The following is a 13127-nucleotide window of genomic DNA, read 5'->3' on the forward strand; positions in this document are numbered from 1 at the left end:
GCGAGCTTCCTTCGCTCGAGCGGTCTGGATTTTTCTTCGCTCGATCGAGAACTTCTTGGCTCGAGCGAGAGTTTTCTGTGTCTGGTCGCTCGAGCGACCAAGTCTTCGCTCGAGCGAGCGTGTTTTATATCAGCGGACAGCAGCGTCTAAAACATCACTTTTTCACTTTCTTTTTGATCCAAAACCCTTAATCCGACACCCTCTCTCTCTAAACTTACATTCTCTCTAAGGTTTGATCTCCCTAGGGTGTGAATCTAGCCTAGGGCCTTTGTTAAAAAGATAGAGGGCGTTGAGAGCTTCGATTTAATCTGAAAAAGTTTGGATTTGGAGCAAGTTGATCTTCGAGTCTTCATCTCCTTTGTGGCTTAAACTTCGAGGTAGGGATATCCTACTCCTCTCTATGGGTTTTGTCTTTAAATTTTGGTATTTTGAGATGTTGGGCTTGGTTTGGTAATTTTGTGAAAGTTTGGGGCTTTTGTGTAATTTTACAAAAGTTGGGGTTTTATTCATAATAAACCTAGATGCATGTTTGGCATGGAAAAATGGAATAGATGTTAATTCATTGATGGAAATGGGACCTAAGGGTTGAAATGTTAATTATGGGAATTGACCTAATTACATTGTTTAATTAATTAGGATAATTAATTGAGAAGAATGAAGAAATGAAATGTTGATTAAATATCCATTGTGCATTTATTTTCTATTTAGAAATAACTGCTTTGGGCTATCGGTGGAGGATAGTCGTGATTGTTGTAGACAATGCATGATGATTAGGTAAACTGAAACTAATCAATGAAATGTGTCATGGAACTTGACGGTTGATAGAATACATTAATTGTATGTATTGGGTGATTGTATATAGAACCAATGTGTTTATATACGTTATGTGTAGAGGAGGAGATAGGGGATGTACTCCGCGGTTTAGGGGAAGATAAGGGATGTACCTCTAAACCGGTCAGTGTTGGGAGAAGATAGGGGATGAACTCCGTAGATACAGCTCATATGCTTGTCTAGAGAAGTGAAGATAGAGCTTATATGCTTATCTTTGTGATGTGTGGATATAGCTCATATGCTTATCTGTGGATATTGTGGTTATACATATCTGTTGAGAATGTGGATATAGCTTTTATGCTTATTTGAATGTGGGATATAGTTTTTATACATATCTGTGAAAATGATGATAGAGCTAGCATGCTTATCTGTTGAAAAAGGGAAAAAGAAAGGTAACTTAGCCTCATAAGTTGTATGACATAAATATGTGATTTATGTGGATGTATCAGTGTTGACCATCTATCAATTGCTAATATTTTAGTCATTGTCCATGGTTGGTTTAGTGTATTTCTACTGGGCTGTGCCTCACCCTATATGGGAATATCATTTTCAGGTGCAGGAAGCATGCCACCTCTAAGGACATAGCTGGGAGGCTAGTGGCGGACATACTTTTGTCGCTTAACTTTTGATGTATTACATGTAACTTCAAGCCTAGGGCTTAATGTGTAAACGAGTTAGTACTCTTTTGTTGTAACCAAGTGTTAACTTGGAAAGCTGTAAGCCCGTAGGGCATTTTGTTTTTGATGTTAACATGTAATACTTATGTAATGGAACTCTAATGAATAAAAGAATGTGGTTAGTTTATATGTAAATGCATGTCTTATCTGATGGGTTTATTGTTGTTATTTTGAGGGCGTTACAACTTGGTATCAGAGCGTACCGGGTTCGAATACTTTGGGTACGTGGGAAGTGATTAGTATCACAATGGGTTTGTCTCGCTTGATAGAGACTTAGATGTAGTATCATATGCTATGTGCTTAATTGACAACATGTTTATGTGATTATGTGGGTATGGGATTTAATTTCTGGGATGTTGATTGGATCCTTGAGTTTCTGGGAGTCTTGTTGGAAAAGCACTTGATCAATGCTATTTCTAACCGGAACTCTAGTAACGTCTCGGGACTATCATTATCCGGAAATGAAATTCGTAAGTGCTTATGTGTTTATGTGCTTATGTGGAGTGAATTACAGTTGTCCATGTATTAGGACGTGAGTGTTTAGTTTCGGCACATTTGTGAATGTGCTAACGTTCTGTGTTGCCTTTATTAGGATGTCAGGACGAGGAAGAGGTGCTAGGCGTGGTAGACCTGCGAGGCAGGAAGTACCGTTACCGGGTGAGATTCCGGCAGTGCAGGAGGGGGTTGGTCAGGCCAATGTGGTCGAGCCAGTGGGTCAGCAGGCTATGGGTGCCTTGGCCAGAGAGATAGCAGGAGCTTTGGGTATTCTTAGAGCTGGGAATCAGGCAGCTGAGACAGGGCCTTCTTTCTTGAAGAGGGAGTTCTTCCGGTCTAATCCAGATGAGTTTATCGGGGATCCGAAGGAGCCACTGAAGGCTGATGAGTGGCTAGAACAGATGAGTAAGACGTTCGAGATGCTTGGCATTGAGGACAGAGCACTGAAAGTGACCTTGGCATCCTTCCAGCTGAAGGGAGATGCGGGTCAATGGTGGAAGTATGAGAAGGCTCGTGTGGGCAGTACTTGGGAGGCGTTTATAAATGCTTTTCAGGAGAGGTTTTTGTCTGCAGCAGCTAGGGAGAAGCTGAGGGATCAGTTTAGCCGGCTTAAATAGCAGGGCTTGTTAGTGGCCGAGTTTGAGGCTACTTTTACCAGTCTGTCCAGGTTTGCACCGGAACTGGTGGCGTCTGAGGAATGCCGATGCTATGAGTTTGAGCGGAAGTTGAGGCGGGGCCTCAAGTTGAGAGTTGGTGGGTCTTACATTCGAGAGTATAGACACCTAGTTGATGCTGCTGCTCATATGGAGATTATGATGCAGGAGGAGGAGGAAGAACAGAGGGGCTCCAAGAGGAGCCAGGATAGTCAGTGTGATGGCAGGAGACAGAAGGGTTATAACCCTCCGCAGTCTCAGGGTGCAGTCTCTAGATCGACCTTTCCAGTGCCGAGTGTAGGCTCGGGGAGAGGCAGTCAGGGGGAATTCACTTGTTATAAGTGTGGCCAGCTGGGTCACAAGGTTTCAGTTTGCCAGCAGAAGGGTGGGGGTCAGAAAGCTGCTTCTTCTTCAGCTAGACCGCAGAGTCAGAGTTTGGGCAGGGGGCAGCCCTTGACTTGTTATCAGTGTGGGCAACCTGGGCACCTGAAGAGGTTTTGCCCACAGTTGAGTGCCACTTCGGGAGCGTCTGGTTCTAGGCAGACGTAGGGTTTTCAGCCAGCTCAGTCTGTGCAGGCCTCGAGGGCCAATCCGGGAGTTTCGTCATCCCAGTCTGTGCAGCAGTCTTTTGCTCTGAGAGGTGAGCAGGTAGACCAGGGGCCTACGGGGCGCGTGTATGCTGTTACCGCGCAGGATTTAGTACCGGCTCCATCAATAGTGATAGGTACTTTTCTGTTTTGCAACTCGGTTGCTAGTGTGTTGATAGACACGGGTGCATCTCATTCTTTTGTATCTGCTGCATTTGCATCGGTTTTGGAATTGGAGTTAGCACAGTTAGCATCTCCTATTTGTGTGGTATCGCCTTTGGGTGGTGAGTTGATCCTGAAACAGGGTGTTAGAGGATGTGATATAGAGGTCGCCGACTATAGGCTTCCTTTTCCATTTGTTGTCATGCCCATGAAGGGTTTTGATGTTATTTTGGGTATGGACTGGTTATCGTCATACCGGGCTGTTATCGATTGCTACCGCCAGAGGGTCACGTTATGTACCTTGAGCGGGGAGTGGTTCCATTTCTTGGGAGACCGGGTTGGTAGTGTTTTGCCACCGGGGTATGATTCGCGAGGGCGAAGTCAGCTTAGTAGTCTACTTGCTAGCTTTGAGAGTGGTGAGAGTGGTGAGACCCAGCATGTATTGCCGAGGGTGGTTTGTGAGTATTCAGATGTTTTTCCCGAAGATCTTGTTAGTTTGCCACCTCACCGAGAGATAGAGTTTTCTATTGATTTAGTGCCCGGCACAGCGCCGATTTCTATGGCACCTTACCGTTTTGCTCCAGCAGAGTTGGTTGAGTTGAAAGTTCAGCTCCAGGAATTGCTAGATAAGGGTTTTGTACGCCCTAGTGTTTCACCGTGGGGAGCACCGGCCCTCTTTGTTAAAAAGAAAGATGGTGCCTTGAGATTGTGTATTGACTATCGGAAGTTGAATCGGGCTACGGTTAAGAATAAGTATCCTATGCCCCGTATAGATGATTTGTTTGACCAATTGAAGGGTTCTCGTTGTTTCTCTAAGATAGATTTGAGATCGGGTTACCACCAGTTGAGGGTCAGGGATGAGGATATTCCGAAAACGGCATTCCGTACGCGATATGGCCATTATGAGTTTCTGGTGATGCCATTCGGGCTTACCAATGCACCGGCAATCTTTATGGACTTGATGAACCGGGTTTTCCGGGAGTTCTTAGACCGATTTGTGGTCGTCTTTGTGGACGACATCCTTATCTATTCGCCTTCAGAGGAGGAGCACGAGGCACACTTGAGAGTGGTGCTTGAGTTGCTTAGAGCCCATAGGCTGTATGCCAAGTTTGGAAAGTGTGAGTTCTGGCTGAGGGAAGTCAAATTCTTAGGCCACATGGTATCCGGGGAAGGGGTGTCTGTTGATACATCCAAGGTTGAGGCAGTGCAGGATTGGGCACAGCCTAAGAGTGTGTTTGAGATCCGCAGTTTTCTGCGATTAGCTGGGTATTACCGTCGGTTTGTGAAAGATTTCTCCAGGTTAGCGTCACCGTTGACTAGACTGACTCGGAAGGGAGTCAAGTTTGTGTGGAGTGAGACTTGTGAAAAGTCGTTCCAAGAACTGAAAGTTAGATTGACCACCGCTCCGGTGTTGATTATTCCGGAGAGAGGGTTGGGTTATGCGGTTTATTGTGATGCCTCACGAGAGGGTTTGGGTTGTGTGTTGATGCAAGAGGGGAAAGTGGTAGCTTATAGCTCACGTCAGTTGAAAATACACGAGAAGAATTACCCCACACACGACCTAGAGTTAGCAGCAGTGATTTTTGCCTTGAAAATCTGGAGGCACTACCTTTATGGTGAGAGGTTCGAGGTATTCTCGGATCATAAGAGTTTGAAGTATCTGTTTACACAGAAAGACTTGAATTTGAGGCAGAGGAGGTGGATGGAGTTCATCGAGGATTATGATTTTGAGTTGCACTACCATCCGGGAAAGGCCAATGTTGTGGCCGATGCCCTTAGTAGGAAATCCATTAGTGATGTTGCTAGTATAGCCATCCGGGAATGGGAGATGTTGGGAGCACTTGGCGAGTTTGATTTGCTACTGGGCGAATCTGTTGAGGCTGCGGCCTTGTTTTCTGTTGTTGCACAGCCTACACTTGTGATTAGAGTGTTAGAGGCACAGAGAGGAGACCTTGAGGTAGAATCCCTCCGAGAGACGATCTCCAGTGGGAAAGTTGAAAAGGGTTTGACGGTGTATCCCGACCTGAGTGTGAGATACCGAGACCGTATGTTTGTACCGGAGTCTTGCCGTGAGGAAGTACTCTGAGAGTTTCATCATTCGCGCCTTGCGGTGCATCCGGGAGGTACTAAGATGTATCAGGATTTGGGTCGCCACTTTTGGTGGCGGGGTATGAAGAGAGATGTGGCTGTTTTTGTATCGAAGTGCCTTACTTGCCAGCAAGTGAAGGCCGAGCATCAGAGGCCAGCGGGTTTGTTGCAACCCTTGCCTATTGCCGAGTGGAAGTGGGAGCATGTCACTATGGACTTCGTTGTAGGTCTTCCGAAGACTCTACGGGGTAATGATGCTATTTGGGTGGTTATAGACCGGTTGACTAAGTCGGCGCACTTTATTCCTATGCGCATGAAAGATTCGGTAGATCATCTTGCCGACTTGTATATTCGGGACATAGTGAGATTGCACGGGGTCCCAGTAACGATCGTCTCAGATAGAGATCCTCGTTTTACTGCTAGGTTGTGGCAGAGTTTGCAGAGTGCCTTGGGCACTAAGTTGACCTTTAGTACGGCTTATCATCCTCAGACTGACGGGCAGTCCGAGCGTACTATTCAGATCCTCGAGGATATGCTTCGGGGTTGTGTCCTGGACTTTAGCGGGACGTGGGAGAGGCACTTGCCCTTGGTAGAGTTTGCCTACAACAACAGTTTTCAGACTAGCATCGGTATGGCACCGTTTGAGGCCTTGTATGGCCGACCGTGTAGGTCTCCAGTGTGTTGGGCCGAGGTGGGTGATGCACCTTTGTTGGGTCCGGAGTTGGTTAGGGAGACGACGGAGAAAGTTGAGCTTATCCGTAGGCGGCTTGTTACAGCCCAGAGTCGGCAGAAATCTTATGCTGACCGTAGGAGGAGGCCTTTGGCGTTTGAGGTAGGTGATCATGTCTTTCTGAAGATATCACCTAGGCGAGGCTTGATGAGGTTTGGGAAGTTATCCCCTCGGTTTATTGGTCCTTTTGAAATCCTTGAGAGGATTGGTGAGGTTGCTTATCGGTTAGCCTTACCGCCGCAGTTGTCCGGAGTGCATGACGTGTTTCATGTGAGTATGCTTCGAAAGTATGAGCCAGATCCATCACATGTGTTGGATTGGACTGATTTAGAGGTAGATGAGGATGCCTCGTATGAGGAGAGACCGGTTCGGGTCTTGGATAGGCGGGATCAGGTCCTGCGTGGCAAGACCATTCCTTTGGTAAAAGTCTTGTGGAAACATCACGGAGTGGAGGAAGCCACTTGGGAACGTGAGTTGGAAGTCCGAGAGAAATATCCGGACTTGTTTGTTAATATGTAATCTTGTATTTAAATTTTACATTCTGTTGAACTTAAGAGCTTTTATATATGTCTTAAGTTGTGAAACATTGAAAATGTTTTGGTTATTGGGAGTATGTTTTGGGACTTGCCTCATATGGAAGTTGAATGTGACACTATATGTGTTGAATATATTGTTGAAATTGGAAAGTTAGTGCATAATGTTGATGCATGTTGAAAATACATATGTTGTTTACATATTGTGATATGTCTCTTGTTAAAGGGATGGGATGACCAGTAATGGGTCGAATTGTTGAATGTTAAATTGTAACATTGTCTAAAATGGAGAAAAACTTGTTTTTTTGAAAACTTGTGCTTAATTTCGGGGACGAAATTCTTTAAGGGGGGGAGGTTATAGCGATCCCAGGTTTACCCTTGTTGTACAGTGATCCGGACATGTGTCCGTGGATGTTGGTTGTTGTTTATTATCGTGTTTGCATCCTTTGTACTTTGTATATTGAGTTATGGGATGTGTTGGGCAGGTTTGTTACAGGTTGGTTGTGTTTGGGAGCCTAGTGTTGCTGCCCAGATTTTTGGTCCTTCGCTCGAGCGAGGAGTTTGTCGCTCGAGCGAGAGTAGTGTTGCGTCTGGTTCTGGACCTGAGAGCTGTCTTTCTTGGCTCGAGCGAGCTTCCTTCGCTCGAGCGGTCTGGATTTTTCTTCGCTCGATCGAGAACTTCTTGGCTCGAGCGAGAGTTTTCTGTGTCTGGTCGCTCGAGCGACCAAGTCTTCGCTCGAGCGAGCGTGTTTTATATCAGCGGACAGCAGCGTCTAAAACATCACTTTTTCACTTTCTTTTTGATCCAAAACCCTTAATCCGACACCCTCTCTCTCTAAAATTACATTCTCTCTAAGGTTTGATCTCCCTAGGGTGTGAATCTAGCCTAGGGCCTTTGTTAAAAAGATAGAGGGCGTTGAGAGCTTCGATTTAATCTGAAAAAGTTTGGATTTGGAGCAAGTTGATCTTCGAGTCTTCATCTCCTTTGTGGCTTAAACTTCGAGGTAGGGATATCCTACTCCTCTCTATGGGTTTTGTCTTTAAATTTTGGTATTTTGAGATGTTGGGCTTGGTTTGGTAATTTTGTGAAAGTTTGGGGCTTTTGTGTAATTTTACAAAAGTTGGAGTTTTATTCATAATAAACCTAGATGCATGTTTGGCATGGAAAAATGGAATAGATGTTAATTCATTGATGGAAATGGGACCTAAGGGTTGAAATGTTAATTATGGGAATTGACCTAATTACATTGTTTAATTAATTAGGATAATTAATTGAGAAGAATGAAGAAATGAAATGTTGATTAAATATCCATTGTGCATTTATTTTCTATTTAGAAATAACTGCTTTGGGCTATCGGTGGAGGATAGTCGTGATTGTTGTAGACAATGCATGATGATTAGGTAAACTGAAACTAATCAATGAAATGTGTCATGGAACTTGACGGTTGATAGAATACATTAATTGTATGTATTGGGTGATTGTATATAGAACCAATGTGTTTATATACGTTATGTGTAGAGGAGGAGATAGGGGATGTACTCCGCGGTTTAGGGGAAGATAGGGGATGTACCTCTAAACCGGTCAGTGTTGGGAGAAGATAGGGGATGAACTCCGTAGATACAGCTCATATGCTTGTCTAGAGAAGTGAAGATAGAGCTTATATGCTTATCTTTGTGATGTGTGGATATAGCTCATATGCTTATCTGTGGATATTGTGGTTATACATATCTGTTGAGAATGTGGATATAGCTTTTATGCTTATCTGAATGTGGGATATAGTTTTTATACATATCTGTGAAAATGATGATAGAGCTAGCATGCTTATCTGTTGAAAAAGGGAAAAAGAAAGGTAACTTAGCCTCATAAGTTGTATGACATAAATATGTGATTTATGTGGATGTATCAGTGTTGACCATCTATCAATTGCTAATATTTTAGTCATTGTCCATGGTTGGTTTAGTGTATTTCTACTGGGCTGTGCCTCACCCTATATGGGAATATCATTTTCAGGTGCAGGAAGCATGCCACCTCCAAAGACATAGCTGGGAGGCTAGTGGCGGACATACTTTTGTCGCTTAACTTTTGATGTATTACATGTAACTTCAAGCCTAGGGCTTAATGTGTAAACGAGTTAGTACTCTTTTGTTGCAACCAAGTGTTAACTTGGAAAGCTGTAAGCCCGTAGGGCATTTTATTTTTGATGTTAACATGTAATACTTATGTAATGGAACTCTAATGAATAAAAGAATGTGGTTAGTTTATATGTAAATGCATGTCTTATCTGATGGGTTTATTATTGTTATTTTGAGGGCGTTACACAATCTCATGTCATAAGATTTGTACAAAGATTACCAATGCCTTAGTAAATTTTGCGCAGCCCTTCCAGAGAGAAGGCGAAACTCCTGGAGGCTGTACAGCTGGTTCATGCATGTACATGGTGTACTAAATAGAAATTGAGCATGGTAAACACAAAAAGAAAAATACAAGCCATATAAAGATAGGATAAGAGAAAAAAAACTACACAAGAATAAGGCGAGGTAATGGAAATTCTCTCTCCCACCCGCATAATGTGATTGCTCACTTATCAGAGGCTGTCCAGTTTGAAGAAACTTGTTCAAGATCATCAAAAATTTGTTCAAGATCATCAAATTCTATCATGCTCAACTTCATAATGGTCATGATGATTGGGACAGCAAGTGGAGCTTATAGGGGGCATGTTGCGGATGTTGATGTCAAGGGGAAGCAAGCGGTATTCCATATCAAGTTCTTTGAAAATTTTAATCATCTCTTCTATCACGAAGGCTCTCCTTAACCACTTCTCACCCATGTCTTGGTGGTTCATACGGTGCCTCAGCCACACTGATAGTTTCAGATCGTTTAACCCCACCAGGTCCATCGATACCACCAACGGCGAAGGATACCAATGGTCCTTCTTGCTTTCAACATCACTACATAAGCAGCCACGAGGATTAATCAATCAAATTCATATTTATTAGAATTATTACATTCTCAATCTCAACGCATTGTCACTGCAATTTCATTTACGTTCTAACAGTTACCAAGACTATGGCGCTATCAATCGAAGAAATGTTCATGAAACTCAAAATATCAGTAATTGCTCTTCATTTCTAAAGTTTTTGGTCTTTGTTTAATTTTGGTTCAGGAATTCATCGAAGTGACCTGACTTTGACCTTAAGCTTAAGAAACCAACGGGGCAAAATTTTTATCTTTTATATCCATCTAAACTAAGGCCTCGTTTAGGAACATACTATGTTAGTGATTTTTTGGCTAAAATATGAGGCAAAAAAGTTAGTATGTTTAGAATGACTTTTTGATTTTTTACCAAAAGATGTGCAAAAATTAGAGAGAAAAGGGAATCATTGACTTTTTTATATAGGTTATAGGCTTTTTGATTTTCAATAATGATTTAGAGCTCTAAATAATGAGCTCTAAATCCACCACTAGTGAGGTGGAAATGAAAAAAAATAAAAACAAAAACAAGGCACAGCACACATTGTGGCAGTGTAGTGGTAACTCTAATTAGTGGTTTCAAGCATTATTGTTTGATTTTTTTAGTAATTTTTTGACTTTTAGGCTAAAAGTGTTGCATGTCAAACGAGGCCTAAGTCTAGTCTAGACGGAGCGAAAAATAAAATAGTTGGACAACTTCGTTTGGGAACAGGCTATTTTAGTAACTTTTAGCTTTTTGGCTAAAATATGAGGTAAAAAGAATTGGTATGTTTGGAATAAATTTTTGATTTTTTATGAAAAGATGTGCAAAAAGTAAAGAGAAAAATAAATCTTTGACTTTTTTGTATAAGTTATAAACTTTTTATTTTTTAGAGACTTTTTGACTTTTAAGCTAAAACTGTTACATTGAAAAAACTTTGCTAAAGATCAAAATCAGCCTAAAAATACAAAATTTATAAGCTGCAACCAAAAGAGATCTTACTCTTACTATTCATATTATGTGGTCAAAACCGCACTTGCACTAGTAAAAAGAATAATACTAAAAGGAAGAAGAAAAAGAGAGCATGCTGGAAGAGGGGGGCGAGATTGCCTTTCTATACCTTACTATTCTTTGCCTAATGATAGCAATCTTCTCTATTGGGGTTGCAATATGGACACAGAAATCAATTGAATCGCCCATGTCTGGACTACGATAATAGTTACTGATAGGCTTTATAGAAAGAATGCTATTCGGATATATAATCTTTTGGTTGTCTAATCTCAGAAAAACGGTAGTCAAGATATTCATCTCTTCAACTACCATCTGAAAGTCAAGGCATAGTACATATCAAAAGTCGAAATTGAATAAAGGGAAATGTAAAAGAAAGGGCATAAGCACGATTTCAAACAAAATATGATTATCATACCTGAACTCCATCAATCTCACACTAATCATCTACATCATATGGGTGCATCACAAACAAAAAGGCAATGGCTTCAAATACAGTCTTGCAAGAGTTTCCAAATATGAATGCCACAACGACGATCTGAGAGCTTATGAGGAATAGAAATTTGCTGGTTGCAATTCCTAGTATGAAGAGAGAAACAACCGCTATAATGATGACAACTAGTACATTCACCATATGATGAAATATGTTGACAGCGGTTTTTGTATCATTGAGTGTCAAGGCAAGCGCTCTTCGTTCTCTAAAAGCATTAACCTAAAAGAATCAGGCATAACACATTATCATATTTGCGTGATAGTTTTAAAAGCAAACAATATGTAAACTGATGACAATACTCCTTGTTAAAATAAATAAATGAAACACTTTTACACAATTAATTAATCAAAACAATAAAACTATAAATAAAGAAGAAAATAATTTTATACAAATAAATGCACCATCTATTGCCAAGTTCTTCCCACCCAGTTCTTCAGAGAAGACTGGCTTATTTTTTCACTTTCAGGTGAGCCTCCCAAAAGACTCATGGTCTTCAAAGCCTCATCTTCTAACATGAAACGCAGCACATCTTCTAGGTAGATGAACCTGCCAGAAAAAAAAAAAAAATATTCAAGATCCTCCATGATGTGGAACTAAATCTTCACTCAACAAAAGGACTTTGTCATACTAAAATTTACATCATCGGATAAGTTTTGCCAACATTAACAATTAATATTCTTCCAAAATTGCTATCAGAATTTGAACTTCTTCATAACTCTAATTATGTGGCCCTTCTTATCATCCTTTATTGTCATTGGTTCATTCTTCAAAGTGGTCATTACTCTGAGAAAGCTCACCCCTGCCTTTAGTCAAGAAAACCCTTTTTTACATCTTTCAACAAATCAATTGTTAATACTATAACCTTCGGTGTTCTTTTGACAACTAACCGCTCCATTACAAATGAACCAGAATCAATTTTAACCAGGATGGTCCTGATCATGGCTATGAGATATATTAGTGGTGCAAAAACATAATTGAAGAACTGATCGCAATGGTCTAGACCATGAATCATTGAATTATGGAGCTTTATAACGTGTCAAGAATTATGTGCCATGAAGTAACCAATAGAAAAGAAAAGAAAAGAAAGGTCAAGGGCAAGAAAACAAAAGAAACCCTAAAATCTCTTATCTCAATAGCATAGTCTGCGAAACCATTACATAAAAGGCCTATTTATAGGCATCCACAGAAATTCTTATTAAAAGTTGCAAAATGTAAAACTACAATTTTTAATACATAATAAAACAATCAAACTTAATAAATATAAAGTAATGCAACCCCACTTGAATGGGAGCCTCGTGCATTGGGTCACACTTTTTTATCCAATTTCCTCATCCATCACTAACTAGAGAAAGGGACAGAAAACAAAAAAAGTTGCTATTCTTTCCATGAACATTCTTTGTAAGTTTGAGGAAATCATCAAACAAGAGTACCACTGTGGGCGACAGAGAGAGAAAAATAATATAGAGCATCACTCAGTTCTTTAAATGATGCAATCACCTTTATTTTATATACTGCGATGTTTGTAGGGTGCATTTCATACCTTCAACCATCAACATGTTGTCTATAAAAAACTGACGGTATGCATCTCGATCTCCTGTACGAAGCAAGGATAAAAGGGATCCAACTGTTTCAAAAATCACTCCATGCCGAGAGCTGAAACATATTATGTCAATTTTCCAACAACCAGTGATAAAAAAATAAAAAGATGCTGAAACATGTACTCAATAGAAAATAAAGAAAGAAATATGAAAAACAAGCAAGAATAGTATCAAAAACATTGTTTGTTTTGTAATAAAAAATTCAAACCACATATCTTTTTTTTATTTAAACACAGGCTAAAGATTTACAACTGATAGTCATTTGATAGTTGTTATTCACATAGCATTTTGTAACCATAAATTAACATCCAGCCATCCGCA

General features: G+C 41.0%; 1 pseudogene across 1 annotated transcript; it reads right to left on the reverse strand.

Moving 5' to 3' along the window:
* Positions 1-9093: 9093 nt before the first annotated feature.
* Positions 9094-12220, reverse strand: LOC145800906 (mechanosensitive ion channel protein 6-like; annotated as a pseudogene). The gene is made up of 5 exons (XR_014341521.1): positions 12096-12220; positions 11634-11754; positions 11134-11427; positions 10828-11030; positions 9094-9693 (listed from the first exon to the last, which is right to left on the reverse strand). The product of XR_014341521.1 is annotated as a mechanosensitive ion channel protein 6-like (transcript).
* Positions 12221-13127: the final 907 nt, after the last annotated feature.

The sequence above is a fragment of the Camellia sinensis genome, chromosome 10, assembly GCF_055761805.1.
Source record: "Camellia sinensis isolate YWXY chromosome 10, ASM5576180v1, whole genome shotgun sequence".
NCBI classification, from domain to species: Eukaryota; Viridiplantae; Streptophyta; class Magnoliopsida; order Ericales; family Theaceae; genus Camellia; species Camellia sinensis.